Genomic DNA, 7,623 nt, shown 5'->3' on the forward strand with positions numbered 1-7,623 from the left:
TGCTTCCGCGAGTCGATTACGACTTCCGTTGTATCGCGGTCGTCTTCGGACACCTTTCCAAGGTTCGAGAGGTTTCGCGCCTCTAGGAAACGATCTGTAGCCTCGGCCAGGTCGTTCAGAGTTTTACACTCTCGCTCTTTCAGGAAGATGACGAGCTTGGGATGGCAGCAGCGTATGAATTGCTCGCCGATCATTTGATCACGAAGAGCCTCGAATGTTTTTTGCACATTCGCCATCTCGATCCAGTGATCAAAATAACCCGTAAGCCTTGCCGCTAGTTGTTTCCCGGTTTCTCCATCCTCAGCCCTCGCCTTCCTGAACTTTTCTTGGTACCCTTGGGCTGTGAAACGAAACCGCTGCAACAACGCCCGTTTGACCTTGACGTAATCAAGGGACTCTTCGGCGGTCATACGGCCTATGATAGTAAGAGCTTCCCCGCTCAAGCACATGCTTACAGCTAGGGCCCATTTGTCCTGAGGCCACTGCTGTCCGGTTGCCACGCGCTCAAACCTTTGCAGGTACGCGTGCAGGTCGTCGCGTTTCTCATTGAATAGAGGAAGAAGTTTCTGCGGGTTAATCGCAGGCGGAGTTGCAACAACTTCCCCTCCCGCGGCGACATTTGGTTGGCTGGTACCACCACCCTCTTGGAGTCGGATCCTTAGCAGTAGCAACTCCTTCTCCCTTTCTGCAGCTTCTTTCGCTCTTTCCGCAGCTTCTTTCGCTCTTTCAGCGGTTTCTCGGCTGGCTTCCCTCTCGGCGGCTCTAGCGGCGCGTTGCTCAGCCCGTTCGCTCTCTATCCACGCCCTAAGCTCTTGTCCCGAGAGTCCCAGCTGAGTCCCCATTGCCATTAACTTCTCAAGATCCATGCTGTTGCAGCTAACGTTACAGGCACACTCGTGGCTCACTGACTCCTTTCAGCGGATGTTAAGAAATCCTGGCAGGCTCGCCACTTTTTGTAATGAATGGGCCAAGGATTGGCGTGAAAGTCACGAGTCAGTGGCCAGTGCGTGCGCAAGTAACGTTGCTTTATGCATGACACGAAACAAGCAGAAGTTACGGCACGAAAGCAACTACGCGAGACGAAAGATATCAGCGTTAAAAAAAGGCAAGAGGCTAACGGAAATGTCCGCAATAAAGAAAGCAAACGTCCTACGGGGTTTTGTCGCAGCCCCTCGAAGTGTTGAAGTCCCGATGCGTGCGGAGTCGACGAGGACGTCACGGCGAGGCTAACTCGATGACCGGTTCTAGGCCCCGTCGTAACCAAGCGCGGGACGTCGGGCAGGCATCGTCGACCTTTCCGATGAGTCACAGCTCGAGGGCGTAGCAGCGGGTGTGAGCGGAGGGTTCCACCTCCAGGTGAATCCGGACCCGCGCTCTCTCGCCCAGCGCGTCACCAGCTTCAGGCACGGCCAGCCAACGGGTTGTCGGGATCAGCGGCGGACGGCTCTCGGGAACAGCAGCGGTTGCGCTCCGGGTCTTCCCCGAAACGATCACAGGGCCGCGCTCTCAAGCCCAGCGCGTCACAAGCGTCCCCTGATCACCGGCCTGGTTCGATTTTTCTGCACGCACTCGTTGCAGCCGCGCGCTCGGTCTCCTCTTCCTCTTCGTCCACCGGCACTACATCACACCCTGGCGGGATCCGAACCCACTACCTCCAGAATACCGGTCTGGTGCGATAACAACTACGCTTCGCGTGGGGGTGTTTCCCCACCACTCTCTTAAGAATTTATGTTCAGGTATTTTTGTTTGCTGCGCTTGGAGGTGGCAGCGAGCGCCCCTTTGACTACTCGGGATAAAGGGGACACTCTTTTTAACCACCGGGGCGTGACTCGAGTGGGTACGACATTTCGAGAGTGGTGGACCATCGTTGAACCCTCTTAAGCAACTTTTGCACCAAGACTGCCAGAACAGAGGCCCTCCCTTTGCATGTAGCGAATCAGAAAGGGGGACTGAATCGCTGGGTGAATTAAGACAGAATAAGTGTTTGCCGTCAAAAAAACATCGCAAAGCAAAGGGGGAAATCCGGTAGGTCATAGAAACCGATGAAGAATTTTTTTAGTCAGAAGGAAAGTTGGGAAAAAGTGCCCGCCGGGTTGGATCTGAGCCCACGACCTCCATAATACCAGTCTGGTGCGATAACCACTACGCTATCGACGGGGCTGTTCCCCCACCACTTTCTTGTGTATTTATGTTACCGTATTTCTTGTTTCCTGCTCTTGAAGGTGGTGGCCAGCGCCACTCGCACTGCTTGTGGTGAATGGGACCTTCTTATTAACCCCTGGGCCGTGACTCAAATGTCTACGACATGTCGATAGTGGTCGACCAGCGTTGAACCCTCTTAAGCTACCTTTGGCACCAAGACTGCCAGAACCGAGGCCCTCGCTATGTATATAGCGAATCAGAAATGGGAAATGAGGGGCTCGGCAAATCAAGATGAAATAAGATTTGGCAGTCAAGAAAACCTCGGAAAGGAAAAGGGGGATTGCGGTATGTCATAGGAAAATATGCAGAATTTTTTTAGTCGTAAAGAAAGTGGTGAAAAAATGTCCGCCAGGAGGGATTCGAACCCACGACCTCCAGAATGCCGGTCTGGGGCAATAACAACTACGCTACCAGTGGAGCTGTTCCCCTACCACTTTCTTGGGTACTATATTAAGGTATGTTTTGTTTCTTGCACTAAGGGGTGGTAGCCAGAGCCACTCGGTCCACTAGGGGTGAAGGGGACCTTCTGTTTAACCTCCGGGCCACAACTCGAGTGTCTACGACATGTCGAGTGTGGTCGACCAGCGTTGAACCCTCTTAAGCTACCTTTGTGACCAAGAATGCCAGAACAGAGGCCTTCGCTATGCTTTTAGCGAATCTGAAATGGGAAATGAATCGCTCGGTGAATTAAGAGAGAATAAGGGTTTCCCATCAAGAAAACCTCAGAAAGCAAATGGGGGAATGGGGTAGGTCATACAGAAAGATGTAGAATTTTTTGAGTCATAAAGAAAGCGATGAAAAAATGCTCGCCGGGTGGGAAGCGAAACCACGACGTCCAGAATACCGGTCTGGTGCGATAACCAGTACGCTAGAGGCGGGGCTGTTCCTTCACCACTTTCTTGGGTGTTTATGTTAAGGTATTTTTTGTTTCCCGTACTTGGGGGTGGTAGATAACGCCACATGAACTTCTAGGGGTGAAGGTGAAATTTTTTACCCCCGGGATATGACTCGAGGTTCTACGACCTGTCGAGAGTGGTCGACCAGCGTTGAACCCTCTTAAGCAACTTTTGCACCAAGACTGCCAGAACAGAGGCCCTCGCTATGCATGTAGCGAATCAGAAATGGGAGTTGAGGGGCTTGGTGAATTCAGACAGAATAAGGGTTGGCCCTCAAGAAAACCTCGGAAAGCAAAGGGGGGCAATCCGGTATGTCATAGAAACAGATGAAGAATTTTTTGAGTCAGAAAGAACGTGGTCAAAAATGCCCGCCGGGTGGGATCCGAACCGACCACCTCTAGAACACCAGACTGGTTCGATAACCACTACGCTACCGGCAGGGCTGTTCCCACACCACTTTCTTGGGTATTTATTTTAGTGTTTTTTTGTTTCCTGCACGTGGGGGAGGTAGCCAGCACCACTATGACTACTCGGAGTGAAGGGGAGCTTCTTTTAAACCCACGGGACGTTACTCGAGTGTCTAAGACATGTCGAGAGTGGTCGACCAGTGTTGAACACTTTTAATGAAACTTTGGCGCCAAGACTGCCAGAACAGCGGCCCTCGCTATGCACGTTGCGAATCAGAAATTTGAAATGAGGGGCTCGGTGATTTAAGACAGAATAAGGGTTGGCGGTGAAGAAAACCTAGGAAAGCAAAGGGGGTTATCCAGTAGGACTTAAAAACAGATGAATTTTTGAGTCAGAAAGAAAGTGGTGAAAAAATGCTCGCCGGGTGGGATCGCAAACCGCAACCTCCACAATACCGGTCTGGTGCGATAACCACTACGCTACCGGAGGGGCTGTTCCCCCACCACTTTCTTGGGAATTTATGTTAAGGTATTTTTTTGTTTCCTGCACTTGGGGGATGGTAGCCAGTGCACTCGGACTACTTGTGCTGAACAGAGCCTTCTTATTAACCCCCGGGCCGTAACTCGAGTGTCTACGACATGTCGAGTGTGGTCGACAAGAGTTGAACCCTCTTAATTTACCTTTGGAACCAAGACTGACAGAACAGAGGCCCTCGCTATGCATAAAAGAATCAGCAATGGGAAGTGAGGGGATAGGTGAATTAGGACAGAATAAGGTTTGACAGTCAAGAAAACATCGGAAAGCTAAGGCGGAATCGGGTAGGTCATAGAAACAGATGAAGAATATTTTTAGTCAGAAAGAAAGTAGGGAAAAATGCCCGGCGGGAGGGATCAGAACCCACGACCTCCAGAATACCGGTCTGGTGCGATAACGACTACGCTACCGGCGGGGCTGTTCCCCCACCGCTTTCTTGGGTATTTATGTTAAGGTAATTTTTGTTTCCTGCACTTGGGCGTGGTAGCCAGTGCCACTGGGACTTCTCGGGGTGAAGGGGACTTTCTTTTTAACCCCCGAGCCGTGACTCGAGTGTTTACGACATGTCGAGAGTGGTCGACCAGCGTTGAACCCTCTTAAGCTACCTTTGGCACAAAGACTGCCAGAACCGAGGCCCTCGCTATGCATAGACGAGTCAGAAACGGCAAGTGAGGGGCTAGGTGAATTAAGACCGAATAAGGGTTGACAGTCAAGAAAACCTCGGAAAGTAAAGGGAGAATCTGGTAGGTTGTAGAAACAGATGAAGATTTTTTTAGTCTGAAAGAAAGTGGGAAAAAAATGCCGCTGGGTGGAATGAGAACCCAGGACCTGCAGAATACCAGTTTGGTGCGATAACGACTACGCTACCGACGAAGCTGTTCTCCTACCACTATCTTGGGTATTGATGTTAAGGTATTATTTGTTTCCTGACTTGGGAGTGGTAACCAGCACCACTCGGACTACTCGGAATTAAGGGGACCTGCTTTTTAAACCCCGGGCTGTGAATTGAGTTTCTACCACATGTCCAGAGTGGTCGACCAGCGTTGAACCCTCTTAAGCTAGCTTTGGCACCAAGACTGCCCGAACAGAGGTCCTCGCTATGCAAGTAGCTAATCAGAAATGGGAAATGACAGGCTGGGTGAATTAGGACAGAATAAGGGTTGGTAGTCAAGAAAATCTTGAACTGCAAAGGGTGGAACGCAGTGGATCATAGAAACCGATGAAGAATATTTCGAATCAGAAAGAAAGTGGTGAAAAAATGCCCGCCGGGTGGGATGCGAACCCATGACCTCCAGAAAACCGGCATGTTGCGATAACAACTACGCAACCGGCGGGGCTGTTCCCCGCCATTTTTTTGGTATTTATGATAAAGAATTTTTTGTTTCCTGCACATAAGGGTGGTAGCCAGCGCCACTCGGGCTACTCGAGGTGAAGGTGACCTTCTTTTTACCCCTGGCTATGACTCGAGTGTCTACGACATGTCGAGAGTGGTCGATCAGCGTTGAACCATCTTAAGCTACATTTGGCACCAAGACTGCCAGAACACAGGCCCTCGCTATGCAAGTACCGAATCAGAAATGGGAATAAAGGGCTGGGTGAAATAATACAGAATAAGGGTTTGTAGTCAAGAAAACCTCGGAAAGCAAAGAGAGGAATTAGGTAGGTCGTAAAAAAAGATGTACAATTTTTTGAGTCAGAAAGAAAAAGGTGAAAATCTACATGCCGATTGGGATCCGAACACACGACCTCCAGAATACCGGTCTCGTGCGATAACCACGACGCTACCGGCGGGGCTGTTCCCCACCACTTTTTGGGTATTTATGTTAAGGGATTTTTTGTTTCCTGCACTTGGGGGAGGTAGCCAGCGCCACTCGGGCTACTCGAGGTGAAGGGGACCTTCTTTTTAATCCCCGGGACTTGACTCGAGTGTCTATGATATTACAGTTGTTTACAAGAATGGAACCCTCTTAAGATCCATTTGGCACCAAGACTGCCAGAACCGAGGTTCTCGCTATGCAAGTAGCGAATCAGAAATGGGAAATAAAGGGCTGGGTGAATTAAGACACAATAACGGTTGGAAGTCAAGAAAACCTCGACAAGAAAAGGGTGGAACTCGGTAGGTCATAATAAATATGAATTTTTTTAGTTAGAAACAAAGTGGTGAAAAAATGCCCTCCAGGTTGGATCCGAACCAATGACCTCCAAAATACCGGTATGTTGCGATAACCACTATGATACCGGTGGGGCTCTTCTTCCACCACTTTCTTGGGTATTTATGTTAAGGTATTTTTTCTTTCCTGCACTTGGGGGAGGTAGCTAACGCCACTTTGACTACTCGGGATGAAGGTGACCTGCTTTTTACCCCGGGCTATGACTCGAGTGTCTACGACATGTTGAAAGTGGTCGATCAGGGTTTAACCCTCTTAAGCTACCTTTGGCACCAAGACTGCCAGAGCAGAGACCCTCGCTATGCATGTAGCGAATCAGGAATGGGAAATGAGGGGCTCGGTAAATTAACACAGAATAAGGGTTGGGAGTCAAGAAAACCTCGAGAAGCGAAGGGGGGAATGCGGTCGGTCATAGAAAGAGATGTAAAATTTTTTGAGTCAGAAAGAAAGTGGTGACAAAATACCAACCAGTTGGGATCTGAACCCACGACCTCCAGAATACCGGAATGGTGCGATAACCACAACGCTACCGGCGGGGCTCTTCCCCAACCACTTTCTTAAGTATTTATGTTACCGTATTTCTTGTTTCCTGCCCTTGGGGTTGGTAGCCAGCGCCACTTGCACTACTTGTGGTGAATGGGACCTTCTTATTAACCCCTGGGCCGTGACTCAAATGTCTACGACATGTCGAGAGTTGTCGACCAGTGTTGAACCCTCTTAAGCTACCTTTGGCACCAAGACTGCCAAAACAGAGGTTCTCGCTATGCATGGACGAATCAGAAATGAGAATAAGGGGCTCGGTGAAAAAGCACAGAAAAAGGGTTTGCCGTCAAGAAAACCTCGGAAATCAAAGGGGGGTATCCGGTAAGTCATAGAAACCGATGAAGTTTTAGGTAAAAAAGAAGTAGTGAAAAAAATGCCCTCATGGTGGGATCCGAACCCACGACCTTCAGAATACCGGTCTGGTGCGATAACCACTACGCTTCGGGCGGGGGTGTTTCCCCACCACTCTCTTGGGTATTCATGTTAAGGTATTTTTGTTTGCTGCACTTGGCGGTGGTAGCCAGTTCCACTCGGACTACTCGGGGTGAAAGGGACCTTCTTATTAAACCCCGGGGTGAATGCTAGTGTCTACGAGATGTCGAGAGTAGTTGACCAGCGTTGAACCCGCTTGAGCTACCTTTCGCAACAAGACTGCCAGAACAGAGGCCCGTTCTATGCATGTAGAGAATCAGAAATGGGACACGAGGGTCTCGGTGAAATAAGATGGAATACGGGTGGCAGTCAAGAAAACCTCGGAAAGGAAAGGGGGAATTCAGTAGGTCATAGAAACAGATGAATTTTTCTAGTCTGAAAGAAAGTGGTGAAAAAATTCCCGCCGCGTGGGAACCGAACCCACGACCTCCAGAATGCCG

Source organism: Haemaphysalis longicornis, unplaced genomic scaffold, assembly GCF_048455015.1.
Source record: "Haemaphysalis longicornis isolate Haplotype H1 unplaced genomic scaffold, Haemaphysalis longicornis Haplotype H1 scaffold_11, whole genome shotgun sequence".
NCBI lineage: Eukaryota > Metazoa > Arthropoda > Arachnida > Ixodida > Ixodidae > Haemaphysalis > Haemaphysalis longicornis.